The following is a 15,010-nucleotide window of genomic DNA, read 5'->3' as shown; positions in this document are numbered from 1 at the left end:
AATGGAATGGGGACTCACCCTTACTGAGTAGTTAACAGCAGTGTTACGGGAGGTGCTTGGCAGCCACCGAGTCATCACGTGCTCCCACACCCCATTCCCTCGTTATCCCCGTGACTTTTTACGGGAGTTTAGCTAAACTCAGGGAAGTTAACAACTTGATAGAAGTGGACATTCTCCAGCCCCTCCTGGGACCTTCTGAGCTGCCCAGTGTGTTTTAACAAGTCCTGCAGGTGCACCCTTAAGTGTGAGTAACTCGAGCTGGAGCACCTGTTTCAGCTGTGGTTGTAGCGGGCCATCAGGGCGATCGTCCAGGGCTTCTTGGAGGAAGAGGGATGCGATGGCTGTCATCCATGCATTCCTGTGGATCTAGGTTCCATCTTTCTGCCCACCATCGCACCTGTGCAGCTTCAGCCCGGGACTGCACTGAGCTCCGGACAACTCAAACCTGATGTGCCTGTCCCTGGGCTCCTGACATCCCCGTCCCATGTCTGTCCCTCCCCTCTCAGTAGACTGGCATCGTCTACCAGCCTCTGAGGCTGAAAGCCAGGGAACCATCCTGGTGACACGCTTTTTACCCCTCACACCGAGTGCATCAGCAAGTTGTGTGTCCTGTTCAGGGTACCTGGTGTCCTGTTCAGGGTACCTGTTCAGGGTACCTGGCATCCTCCTACTTTCTCTCCATCGCACCACCTTAGCATTTCTTCCCAGAACCACTCTGAGAGCCTTCTACACTGCCTGTTCATTTCCACCCAGAGCCAGTGGAGGTCTTTCATAAAGTAGATCATGTCAGCCCCCTACTAGAAAACCTTTTAACAGTTTCCCACTGCACTTAAAATAGAATTTTAAAATATATACATACACACACACACACACACACACACACGAACTTCTCGTCAAAACCTGCCAAGCCCCTCCCAGCCACCTCTCTATCATCATAAGTTCCTGATTCTGCATTCACGATGCTCCCATGTTCCTATTTCTTGGACACGCTTCATGCCCCTAAACATGCGGGGACCCCTGTGTGCCTCGTTCCTCCTCATCCCTTATGTCTCACTTAGCTGCCCCCCCCATTTCCTGACTGTATCTTAAAGCTTATTCTTTCTCTGCCTTGCTGTTCCATCCCTCAGCCCTTGTTTCCTGTAGAAACACTTGAAATGGGTTCGCGTCTTTGTCTATGTCCTGTTACCTGTCTGTCTCCCCAGCGGACTGCAAGCCCCATGAGGGCAGCGACCGTGTCTGTCTTGTTGACTGTGGGTCCCCGTGCCCGGCGTGCTGTAAACACCCAGGATTTGTTGTCGGATGAATAGATTCATTTGTTCAACAGAAGCTTATCAAACATATCTTCGTAATAATGTTTGCCATTTATCCGATGCCCCCAATGTGCCAAGCTCTATACTTTTATAATTAGTACAGCAACTCCCTGTGAAACAGAGGACTCCTCTGGTCTGACAGATGAAGAAGGAGGCTGAGAGGGGCAAGGCGGCTTGTCTCCTGGGTCTCGTGATCATACAGGCAGCGGGGCTCGGTCCAGAGCCATGCGTCCCAGAGCCCGTGCCCCGAGCCGCTCCCACGAGCAGCGCATGCTTCCTGCCGAGGGTTTGGAGTCCAGTGAACACGTGGGCAGAGGATATCACTTGGGACCCCTCAGTTGCAGCAACGTGAATGGTGTCCGGCTAACTTGAACGAAAGTAGAGTTTATTAGGACACTATTGGTTTGCTCAGAGAATCACAGGAGAATCTGAAGCCCCTTGACAAGCCCCTTGACAAGCAGGCTGGGAGCCAGAGCCGGCGGGCGGTCTCCCCAAGCATACGTGCTCACAGAAGACCAAAGCCCCGTTCATTCTCCATCTGTGGGTGTCTCTGCCCAGGATTCCCGTTCCCAGGAGAGAGGCTTCCCAGCTGAGCTCAGGTCACAGTCCTGGCACTTGGCCAGGGGAGCATAGGCATCCTGACTGATGTCCCATTAAGGACAGGGGTATTTGCAGAGAAAAATCGAGGTGCTGATATCAGAGGAAGGGGCGCCATGATAGTGGATAGTGGATGCCCTGACCAAACAAAGGGAAAAAAGCAACAAAACCCCAGCTACCAACTTACTACCTAGTGATAGAAACCCTGTTAACATTTTGAGGTGTTTCTTTCTAGTTTTTCTTTGATGCATAGTAAACATAATACATATATTTTAACAAAACTTGAATCTCATGTGGTTTAGTATCCTTTTTCTCCTTAATGGAGTTTTAGCCTTTTTTCTGTCACCAAATATTCTTCAAAAGCATGATTGCTAAGAGCTGAAGTCATCTCGTACCTACATCTTCGTGTGATTATGTCCATAGGATAGATTCCAGGAGGTGGAATTCCTGGCTCCCACAAGAAGGGCACATTGTGACACGCACCGCAGGGAGGGGCATGTTGTCACTGTTGTGCTGGCGGCCGGCAGAACACCCTTCCCACCCAGCGGCCAGGCCGGGCCACGTACGGTTGGTCAGTGGAGGAAGTGGGACACTGAACAAAGACATGAAGCCAGCAAAATGCGGAGTATGTTTGAGGAACTTCGGGTGAATTGTGTTGGCTGGTAGCCCTAGAGCCTGTGGGGTTGGGATCAGACTGGGGTACAGGCTTATCTCCCAGCCATGTTGTCACCTCCAGCCCCCCGCCCCCGCCCCAGAACTAAGTCAGTGGGGAAGGCAGACAATGGTATCTTGTGAAGAGATGAAAATAGCCCCAGCCACCTCCTCTCCCACCATCCATGATCTCTCCCATCCCTAGTAGATGGACCTTGCATCCTTGGCTAGTTGAGGCTGGGGGCAGACGGGTGCTGATGATTCTTCTGCCTGGTGCCTGTGGTGGGGGAGTGCGGGGGCTAGTCTCAGGACATCAACTGAGGATGGATGTTTTGCCCTCATGGTGGTCCCAGTGGGGGCTCAAGACCCAGAACTCTCACAGAGTTCTTCCCTCTGCTCCTGCTCCCCAGAGCAGCATCAGCCTTGGGCAGCCGAAGTGGAAGTTTTTCTCCTTAGTTGATTCCTCTCGAGACCCAGTCAAAGGAGGGAAGCCTAATTGCTAAGAGGTCAACTTCTTTATCATACCTAAGGAGTCAGACTTAGGTGCCATTTAGTTTATCAGAACCTTCTTTCTGGCTGGAGCTTGCTGACATTTTAAACCCAAACCGGCTCAGAAGTAGCTGACTCGTGAGTTGGTAGTAATGCAGGCAAGGGCTTCTCCTGTAATGATCCATTAGCCTTCATAATAGCCCTTTGCAGTAGGTACTATTATTATCCCCATTCTAAAGATGAGGGAACTGAGGCACAGAGAGGTTAAGTCACTTGCCCAAGGTTGGTGGCAAGACATGGTGAGTCAGGGTTGGGCAGTCTGGCTCCAGAGTCTGTACTCTGTACCTCTGTGCTATGCTCACCCCCTTCTCTAATTCCACCTGACTCAGAACTTAGCATGGTTTACTAGTTGTTTTCCCCCAAGGAGATTAAAAAAAATCCATGTTAAATTCTTCATACTTGAGCATGACAGTTTACTGTTACTTTCCCTCGTTCCACAAGGTGAGTGATCACAAGTGGGATTAAGTGAGATGCTTGGTTGTAACAGTGGGACATGTTCTTTTCATCTGAAGTCGGGTCTCCTGATCATATGTCTTTCAGATGCTGTGGTTGATTTTAAGAATCAATGTCAAACATTTCCACCCCATCATCGAGCCTCTCCACTTAAACTCAAGTAAAAAAATGTAGATAATGAATTAAATTTCTTCACACATTTCACACCACATTGTCCAACTGCTCCCAGAACTTGAACCTCTTATAAGACTTACACTAAAAGGTGCATCACTTTCTCTTGCCACCAGCAGAAACCACAGGTTCTTTTGGGAGCAGGTAGAGCCACACTCCAGCAATTCAGGAACTTTCTCTGGTGATACCTCCCACTTAGTGCTACCCAGTAGTCTAAAACTGGGGCTCATGGTATGTTTTGACCCAAACTCCTTTTTATAAAATAATTGGCTATTCATGGTAATTGGCATAGGGTTTTTTGGGAGGATGATGGAAACTTCTGGGGATTAGATGGGCAATGGTTGTACAACATAGAGGATTACTTAAAAAAAACACTGAAATGTACACTCTCAATTGCTGAATTTTATAATATGTAAATTATATATTAAAAATGACTATCAAGTGAAATAAAAGGAAAAAGCCTTTTATAGTATAGAAAAGGAGAGGTCTCAAATAAAACCAGAAATGAAAGAGTTGATACAACTGTGGTTGATACCACAGAAATATGAAGGATCATAAGAGACTACTAAGAATAATTATATGCCAACAAATTGGACATTGTAGAAGAAATGGATACTTTCCTAGAAACACAACCTTCTAGGACTGAATCATGGTGAAATAGAAGATCTGAACAGACCAGTTACTACCAAGGAGATGGAGTCAGTAATCAAGAACTTCCCAAAGAACAAAAGTCCATGACCAGATGACTTCACTGGTGAATCCTGCCAAACATTCAAAGAAGAATTAATCCCAACCCTCCTCAAACTCTTCCAAAAAAATAGAAGGGGGCTGGAGGGACTCTTCCAGACACATTTATGAGGCCAGCATTACCCTGATACCCAAACCAGACAAGAATGCCACAAAAAAGAAAATTCAAGGACAATATTCCTGATGAATATAGATGCAAAATTCCTGAACAAAATATTAGCAAACTGAATTCAACGATACAGTAAAAGGATCATACACCATGATCAAGTGGGATTTATTCCAGGAATGCAAGGATGGTTCAACATCTGCAAATCAATTAATGTGATATAATACATTAACAAAACAGATAAAAATTATGTGATCATTTCAATAGATGCAGAAAAAGCATTTGACAAAATTCAACATCCATTTTATTTATTTATTTTAAAAGATTTTATTTCTTTATTTTGAGAGAGAGAGTGTGAGCAAGGGGAGAGGCAAAGGGAGAGGGAGAGAGAACCTCAAGCAGGCTCCAGATTGAGTGCAGATTCTGACATGGGGATCAATCCCACGATTCTGAGATCATGACCTGAGCCGAAACCAAGAGTCAGTCACTCAACCAACTGAGCCACCCAGGTGCCCCTGAACATCCATTAAAAAAAAAAAAAAAAAAAACTCTCAACAAAGCATATATAGAGGGAACGTACCTCAACTTAATAAAGGTCATATATGATAAATGCACAGCTAATGTTATACTTAATGGTGAACAGCTGAAAGCTTTTCCTCTAAGATCAGGAACAAGACAAGGATGTCCACTCTTGACACTTTTATTCAATAGAATATTGGATGTCCTAGCCACAGCAGTTAGGCAAGAAAAAAAAATCATCCAAATTGGAAAGGAAGAAGTAAAACTATCACTATTTGTAGATGACATGATATTATATATAGAAAAACCTACTGACTCCATCAAAAAACTGTTAGAACTAATAAATTCAGTAAAGTTACAGGATAAAAAAAATCATACACAAAAATCTGTTGCATTTCTTTACACTAATAATGAACTGTGCATAACAATAAAAAAAATTAAAAAAATTAATTAAAAAAAATAATGAACTGTGAGAGAAATTAAGAAAATAGTTCCATTCACAATTGCATCAAAAAGAATAAAATACTGAGGAATAAATTTATCCAAGGAGGTGAAAGACCTATATATTAAAAACTATAAGACATTAATGAAAGAAATTGAAGAAGACAGAAATAAATATAAAGATATTCTGTACTCATGGATTGAAAGAATTCATATTGTTAAAATAGTCATACTACCCAAAAACAATCCACAGATTCAGTGCAATCGCTATAAAAATTCCAATAGTAACTTTCACAGTCCTAGAACAAACCTAAAATTTGGAACCACAAAAGACCCCAATAGTCAAAGCAATTTTGAGAAAGAAGAACAAAGCTGGAGGTGTTGCACTCCCTCATTTCAAACTATATTACAAAGCTATAGTAATCAAAACAGTATAGTATTGGCATAAAACAGACACATAGATCAATGGAACTAATAGCCCAGAAATAAACCCATGCATATATGGTCAATTTATGACAAAGGAACCAAGAATATACAATGGAGAAAGGACAGTCTCTTCAAGAAATGGTGGTGGGAAAATTGGACAGCCACATGCAAAAGAATGAAACTGGACCTCTATCTTATACCATGCACAAAAATTAACTCAAAATGGATTAAAGACTTGAATGTAAGACCTGAAACCATAGAACTCCTAGAAGAAAAATAGGTGGTAAGCTCCTTGGCATAGCTCTTGGCAATGGTTTGAATCTGACACCAAAACATAAGCAACAGAAGCAAAAACAAACATGTGGGACTACATCAAACCAAAAAGCTTCTGTATAGCAAAGGAAACCATCAACAAAATGAAAAGGCAACCGCCTGAATGAGAGAAAATAATTACATATCATATATCTGATAAGGGGCTAATATCCAAAATGCATAAAGAACTCATACAACTCAAGAGCAAAAACCAAACAACCCCCAGACCAAACAGTCTGAGTAAAAACTGGGCAAAGGATCTGAATAGACATTTTCCAAAGAAGATATACAACAGGTACATGAAAAGAAGCTCAACATCACTAAATATCAGGGGAATGCAAATCAAAACCACAATGAGATGTCATCTCGCACCTGTTAGAGTGGCTTTTATCAAAAAGGCAAACAATAACAAGTGTTGGTGAGGATAAGGAGAAAAAGGAACTGTTGTGCGCTGTTGGTGGGAATGTAAATTAATGCAGCCACTGTGGAAAACAGAATGAAGGTTCCTCAAATGATTAAAAATAAAACTACCATATGATCCTGCAAGTTTACTTCTGGGTATTTATTCCAAGAGAACAAAAACACTAATTTGAAAAGATATATGTACCTCTATGTGTATTGAAGCATTATTTACAATAGCCAAGATATGGAAACAACCTCAGTGTCCATTGATGGGTGAATGGATAAAGAAATTTTGTTATTATATGCAATGGAATATGACTTCAGCCATAAAAAATAATGGAATCTTGCCATTTGTGACAACATGGATGGACCTCAAGGGTATTATGCTGAGTGAAATGTCAGACAGAGAAAGACAAATACTGTATGTCTTATATGTGGAATCTAAAAACAAGCAAGCAGGGATGCCTGGGTGGCTCAGATGGTTAAGCGTCTGCCTTAGGCTCAGGTCATGATCTCCAGGTCCTGGGATCAAGCCTCATGTTGGGCTCCCAGCTCAGCAGGGAGTCTGCTTCTCCCACTCCCTCTGCCTCTCCCCCTGCTTGTGCTCCCTCTGTCTCTCTCTCAAATGAATAAATAAAATCTTTAAAAAAAATAAAAAAACAATAAAAACAAGCAAACCAAACAAAAACCCCAAATCCAAGCTTATAAATGCAGAGAACAGATTGGTGGTTATAAGAGGTGAGGGTTGGGAGAAATGGGTGAACAATTTGTTTTAGTTTAAATAAATCAAATTTAAAAAAACTAATGGAACTGCAAGGGGAAATAGACAAATTCACAATTCTTATCCAAGGCTTTAATATCCCTGTTTTAATAGCTGATAAAATAAGTAGACCCCCCCCAATCAGTCAAGATGTAGAAGCCCTTGAACAAGCATTGACAACCAGCTTGACCAAGTTGACATTTATATAACACCTCGCACAACAACAGTAGGTATCTGTTCTAGTCCAGTGCACACAGAACATTTAGCAAGATAGGCCATGTTTTGGTATAGCGGATATACTAAAAGCCACTGAATTGTATACTTTAAATTGGTAGATTTTATGGTATGTGAATTATAGCTAAAAAAATTTGGTTGTTCAAATGGCTGATAGTTCCAAAACTAACTCTATTCTTCTGCTTAGATGTGGTTATTTTATCATCTTAATTGGGTTTGTGGACAGAAGTGCATGATACCTGTACGGGGTCCTGGGTCAAGCCACTTTCCCTGAAAATCTTGGGCTCAATGCCACCACTTTTCACATCTTTCACTAAATGAAGTAGGCCAGTAATGATGACACCTGTTGTTGGGTAATGGCCTGTCCCCACCATCTCCCAGGACTTGCATCCCCTCCCTGATTTGAGGCTTGTCCTGGGATCTGCTCATCTGAGCAGAGCAAGACTTTTGGGGGGATTCCACCCAATATTTGATGAGCCAGGACCGTGTCTAACTCACAGATCTTCATTTCTGAGCTGCGTCTTTGCTTGTGGACCCACATGGCTCTGAGAGGGCTGTGAGGAGGTGTCAGGGAGCTGCTCCAGGCCCTGTCACTACCCTGGGTGTTCTCCCTCCTGTCTTTTCTCAGCACTATCCTCATCAGCACCCGCCTCCCCCCATTCATCATCCTCACAGTAAATTCTTCACTCCTACAGTGACTGGTTTTATGAGCTTGCTGCTCATACCGTAGGTCTTGAGAGATCACCTCCCTTGAAAGTCCTTCTTGTGATTCTTGTGCTAACATGTAGTTTGGATTCAGTTTCAGTCATTTTGACAGATTCTGGTTTAGGAATGGCAACACCATTTTACACTTGGATAGCTCTACATTCATCTTATCCCCAAGTATTTTTAGGAACTGAAATTGTAATCAGGTGAATAATGAGCAATGCCTCTCTTTCAAAACAGCAGCTAATAAACATAATGAATGATGCTTGTCCAAGCCCTGACTTACCCCTAGAGGTGTCCCTCAGACACCTGACCTCTCTGAGCCCTGGCTGAACCTGAGAGTCACACTTTCACCTCTGGATCTGTGGCCCCACCTGTGAGCTTCTCAGCTCACCTCTCTGGGACTTGGCTTCTTCGTCAGTACAGTTGTAGTAATACCTTCCATGGGCATAATTAAAATTGACTAGTAATCAAATTGCATTATATAAATGTATCAAGTCAACACAAATTCCTTAAACTTATACAATGTTATATGTCAATTATAACTCAATAAATGTAAATTAAAAAAATAAGTTGGAGAAGAAATTTACATAAAGCACCTGACACTATGCTTGCTATAGCAGTAAGTGTCATCCCCTTGTTTCTATCTGTCCCCAAATTCTCCTGTCCAGCAGTAAAGAATGAACTTCAACACACATTTCTCAAACCAGAAACCCTGGACAGTTCTATGGTTGATTAGTTTTTCTGCATTCTTGGATCCCAGAAAAATAACTTTTGTATAAAGTTGCCTGTTGCCTATACAGTTTGACTAGAACTGTTTCTTTTTTTTTTTTTTTAAGATTTTATTTATTCATTTGAGACACAGAGATACAGAGAGAGAGAGAGAAAGCATGAGCAGGGAGAGAGGCAGAGGGAGAAGCAGGCTCCCCGCCGAGCCAGGAGCCCGATGTGGGGCTCGATCCCAGGACCCTGGGATCATGACCTGAGCCGAAGGCAGACGCTCAACCATCTGAGCCACCCAGGCGCCCTGACTAGAATTGTTTCTTAAAATAGCAAATTAAAAAGGGGAAGGAAATACAGCCAACTATAGATGTTTCTTTCTCTAACGTTCTCGATTTTCCAAATTTTATTTGATAAGCCATTACTTTTGCAATAAAAATGTAAATTTTTTTGGTTGGCATTCATTCAGCAAACATTTACTGAGCAATCTGCTACAATGCTTACAAAATGCCCCGTCTCTGCTTTAGGAAGATAGGTGGTTATCACTCTGTGTCACAGGCTCTGTGGTCACACAAGAGGAGGAAGCCAGGGTGGCTTCTTGGGGAAAGGAAGAATTGAGTCGAATCATGGAGATGAGAAGACAAAGAAGTGGGAGAGTGAGCTCTGAGTGGTTGGAACAGCATGTACAAAGGCAAAGAGGAATTCCAGGGATCTTGGGGGTGTGTGGGGTGTAGGGGGTAAGGACAGAGAGGCATGGGAGGGAGATGGTCCTGGGGGGGGTTGGGATGAGAGGGGAGAAGCTAGAGATGAGACTGAATAGGCAGGCAGGGAGCCTTTGGTAATCAGGAGTTTGTACTTGAGGCTTGAGGTTTGTAGTTGAGTTTGTACAGCCACTGAGACGCTTTTGAAGGATTTTTAAACAAAACTGTCATGCATCCCATTGGTGTTTTTGAACACTCGTTGCAGCAGTATAGGGGGTTCATCAGTGGAGGCCACATAGAGCCTGCTGCGGTGATCCAGATGGGCTATAAGGGGGACCTAAACCAAGACAGTGACAAAGACCCAAATGGACTTAACTGTTGCCGTGGGGATGACTTGAAAGACTTCTTACACCCATGGGAAACAGTGAACACCCTAGAGATAAATGGGCTGTGGATGTGAATAGAAAGCTCCCTGAGAGCAAAAACCTACAGTGAACTTACGCGCAGAGCACTTAACTTTATTAGGAAAGAAATTACACTTGAAGTGATTTTTTTTCCTATTAGGGATAATTGTTTAAAAATTATAACAACTTGTTTGCGTTTTCAGATAGGGTTGATGGAAATAAACATAAAACCTTTCTGGGTGGCAATTTAGCAGAAATCTCAAATTCCTTAACATTTGCCTTATTACTATATATATTTTTTGCATTGTTTATTGGGATATAATTGAAACTCAACAAATTTACTTCCTTAAAGGATAATCACCACCACAGTCAAAATGCTTCCTCTCGGGCCCCAGTCATCGGGGGCCCCCACACTGTTGTGAGTTTTGCTTTTAGGAGCTTTCCCAGGTTCTCATAGTGAAGCTCAGGAAAAAAAAATTCCCTTGCACTTCTGGTAGGGGGAGGAAAAAGTAACTATTTTGAAACGTGCCAGAATATTCTATTCTATTTAACAAGGCCTACCCTCAACAAAAACTGTTTTACAAAAGCCTAAATTGCTGAAGTTTTATCAGAACTTACCTGACCTTTCCTCCTGCCCATTTAGCTATCCTTTCCCACTTAAGAGGGAAGCACTGTGAAACACTGGTGAGGCTCACAGTCCAGGGGCACGGGCTCATCACAGGACTAGAGAACGCTGTCCCTTTCCCCACACCTCACCACCACATTGCTGAAGGCCTGTTTACTGCAGTTCCTTCTACCCAGTACATCTGTATGGCTTTCAGCAAAAAGTTACAAGGCATACTAAAAGGCAAAGAACACAGTTTGAAGAGAGAGCAAACAATTCTAAGAAAGAATAAAAAATGAGTGCTGGAGGACAAAACACTGTAACAGAAATGAAGAATGCCTTTAATGGGCTTGTTAAGTAGACTGGACACAGCTGAGGAAAGAATCTCTGAGCTGGAGGATATCTCAGTAGAAACTTTGAAACTGAAAAGCAAAGGTGAAAGGAGTATAAAAACCAAAAACTAAACCTCCAGAGTATCCAAGAACCATGGGACAACTAGAAAAGGTATAACATACATGTAATAGGAATACCGGAAGGAGAAGAAAGAGAGACAGGAACAGAATACTTGAAGCAAAAATGACTGAGAATTTTTCACCAAATGAATATCTGACACCAAACCACAGATCCAGGAAACTCAGAGAACACCCAGCAGGATAAATAGGAAAAACAAAAACAAAAACAAAACAACCCATACCTAGGCATATATTTATACTACAGAAAATCAAAGATGAGGGCAAAACCTTGAAAGAAGTCAGAGGAATAAAAAACCTTAGCTGTAGAGGAACAAACATAAGAATTATATCTGACTTCTCAGAAATCATGCAAACAAGAAGGGAGTAGAGTGAAATATTTAAAGTATTGAGGGAAAAAAAAACCAAACCCACCAACCTACAGTTCTTTCTCCAGCAAAATTCTCTTTCAAAAGTGAAGGAGAAGGGTGCCTGGGTGGCTCAGTCGTTAAGCGTCTTCCTTCGACTCAGGTCATGATCCCAGGGTCCTGCGATTGAGCCCCACATCGGGCTCCCTGCTCCGCAGGAAGTCTGCTTCTTCCTCTCCCACTCCCCCTGCTTGTGTTCCCTCTCTCGCTGTGTCTCTCTCTGTCAAATAAATAAATAAAATCTTAAAAAAAAAGTGAAGGAGAAATAAAGATGTTCTTGAGCATACAAAAATGGAGGGAATTTGTTGTCCGCAGACCTGCCTTGCATGAAATGTTAAAAGAAATTCTTCAGAGAGAAGGGAAATTATATGTCAGAAACTCAAATCTACATGAAGGAGGAAAGTGCATTAGAGAATAAATGAAGGTAAAATCAAAATTTTCATTTTTAATTCATCTAACTGTTTTCAGAATAGCATTAGCAACAATGTATTTGATGATTATAACTTCTGTGCAAGTGAAATGAATTACAACAATGATATATACATGGGATGGGAGGGAGAAATTAGGAATATATTGCTATTATAATGTACTTTCACTATCTGTGAAGTAGCATGTTTTTGAAAGTGGACTTGGGTTAGTTGTAAATGTATATTTCAAACTCTGGGCCAACCAGTTAGAAAAGTAAAAAAAAAAAAAAGTACATGCTTCTTGATATGCTAAGAAAGGGTAGAAAGTGGAATTATATAAAATGCTCAATTAAAATCATGAAAGGTAGAAAAGAGTGGAAGACAACAGAAATAGAGAATAAAGGCAGAAAGAAAATGTTTTTTTCTCTCAAAAATGGTAACAAATACAGCAGATATTAATCCAACTATATCAATAATCATTTTAAAAATCGATGGTCTAAATGGTCTAAATTAAAAGACATTATTATAGTGGGTCAAAAAAAAAAAAAAGACCCACACTTATGCTGTCTACAAGAAACACAGTTTAAATATAAAGACATAGACAGATTGAAAGTAAAGAGATAGAGAAAGATATATCGTGCTAACACTGTCAAAGGAAAGTGAGAATAGCTATTTTAACTTGAGACAGAGCAGACTTCAGGCCAAAGAAAATTATCATGGATAAATAAAGGCATTATATAATGATAAAAGGGTTAGTTTTCCAAGAAGACATGCTAATCCTTAAAGTGTATCCATTTAACAACAGTGTCAAAATATGTGAGGCAAAAACTGATAGAACTTCGAGGAGAATTCAATGAATCCACTATTACAGTGGTAGACTTCAGCATCCCTTTATCAGAAATGGACAGATCCAGTTGGCAGAAAATCGGTAAAGATATGGTTGCATTCAATAATACCATCAATCAGCTAGATATAATTGACATTTATAGACTACTTTAACAACAGAAGAATACATATTTTTCTCAAGCTCACATGGGACATTCATCAAGGCTGACCACATTCTGAACCACAAAACACACCTTAGAAATTTAAAATAATAGAAATCATACAATATATGTTCTCAAACTAGACACCAGTAATAGAAAGATAGCTGGAAAATCCGAAAATTCCTGGAAATTAAACAACACACTTCTAAATAACACATGGTTCAAAGAAGGAGCTCAATAGAAATTTTAAAAAAATATCTAGAAGTGAGAATGAAAGCACAGCTTATCAAAATTTGTGGGATGCAGTGAAAGCAGTGCTTCGTGGACAATTTATAGCAAGGTCTACATGACCTTGGACATCATGATGATGACTTTTTAGATACAACACCAAAGGAACAGTTCACGAAAGAAATAATTGATAAGCTGAGCTTCATTGAAATGAAAAACTTCTGCTTTGCAAAATATGATGTCAAGAGAATGAGAAGACAGGTCACAGACTGGGAGAAAATATTTGCAAAAGACAACTGATAGGGGACTGTTATCTAAGATATACAAAGCATTCTGAAAACTCAACAATAAGACAATAGACAGCCTATTGAAAAAATGGTCTTGAACAGTCACCTCATCAAAGAGGATTTACAGATGGCAAATAAGCACATGAAAGGGTGCTCAATATCCTATGTCATTAGGGAATTGCAAATTAAAACAACAGTGAGATATTACTATGCACTTATTAAAATGGCCAAAATCCAGGACACTGACAACACCAAATGCTGGAGAGGATGTGGAACAACAGGAACTCTCGTTCATTGCTGGTGGAAATACAAAATGGTAGAGCCACTTGGGAAGATAGTTTGGCACATCCTTACAAAACGACACCTACTCTTAACTGTATGATCTGCTAATCACACTCCTTGGTATTTATCCAGATGAGTTGAAAACATATGTCCACTCAAAACCCTGTAAAAAGATGTGTATAGAAGCTTTATCCATGATGGCCAAGACTTGGAAGCAACCAAGATATCCTACATGGATAAAGAAACTGTGGTATACCCCAGGTAGAGAAATATTTTCAGCACTAAGAGGAAATGAACCAACAAGCTATTAAAAGACGTGCAGGAACCTAAATGTATATTACTAAGTGAAAAGAAGCCCATCTGAAGAAGCTACAATACTGTATGATTCCAAATATATGACATTCTGGAAAAGGCAAAACTATGGAAGCAGTAAAAAGATCAGTGGTTGCCAGAGATTAGTGGGGAGGGAGGGATGGATAAATGGAGAGCAGAGGATTTTCAGATTAATGAAATTATTCATGGTGGATGCACGTCCTTATACCTCTGTCCAAACCCATAGAATGTACGACACCAAGAGTGAACCCTCATGTAAATTATGGACTTTGGATGATAATGATGTGTCAATGTAGGTTCCTTGAGTGTAACAAACGCCCCACCCCGTTGTTGGATGTCAGTAATGGGGGAGGTTGTGCATATTTGGGGACAGGAATTATATGGGAACTCTCTGTACTTTGTGATCAATTTTTCTGTGAACCTAAAACTGCTCTTAAAAAATAAATTAAAAAAAAATAGTGCGCCTTTGTGTCCCTTTCAGTCAGCCCTTTTCTCTGCGTCTTCCCTCTCTGGTATTGTTGGTAAGAGTGAACTACTGATGTGTCCTCCATGGCTACACTTTTGCCTCTTACACAGTGTCATATAGTGGGACTCATATAGTTTGTGTCTGGCTTTCATTTGAAGGCATAATACTTTGAGCTTCATCCATGTTGCTGCATGTATCAAGAGCGTATTCCTTTTTATTGCTGAATCTAATTCTACCGTATGACTGTAATCATCGTTTGTTTATCCATTTGCCAGTTGATGGACTTTGGGGGAGTTCCCAGCTTTTGGCTTCTATGAATAAAGTTCCTATAA

At 41.2% G+C, this 15,010-nt stretch overlaps 1 protein-coding gene across 2 annotated transcripts in view; it reads left to right on the top strand.

Annotated features, from left to right (window-relative positions):
* The window catches only part of NT5M (5',3'-nucleotidase, mitochondrial), a 38,406-nt gene that overhangs the window by 16,254 nt on the left and 7,142 nt on the right, over nucleotides 1-15,010 (top strand). The window lies entirely within an intron of this gene.

The sequence above is a fragment of the Halichoerus grypus genome, chromosome 2, assembly GCF_964656455.1.
Source record: "Halichoerus grypus chromosome 2, mHalGry1.hap1.1, whole genome shotgun sequence".
Lineage (NCBI taxonomy): Eukaryota > Metazoa > Chordata > Mammalia > Carnivora > Phocidae > Halichoerus > Halichoerus grypus.
The sequence above is the reverse complement of the archived record's forward strand: the minus strand, read 5'-3'. Positions and strand labels throughout refer to the sequence as shown.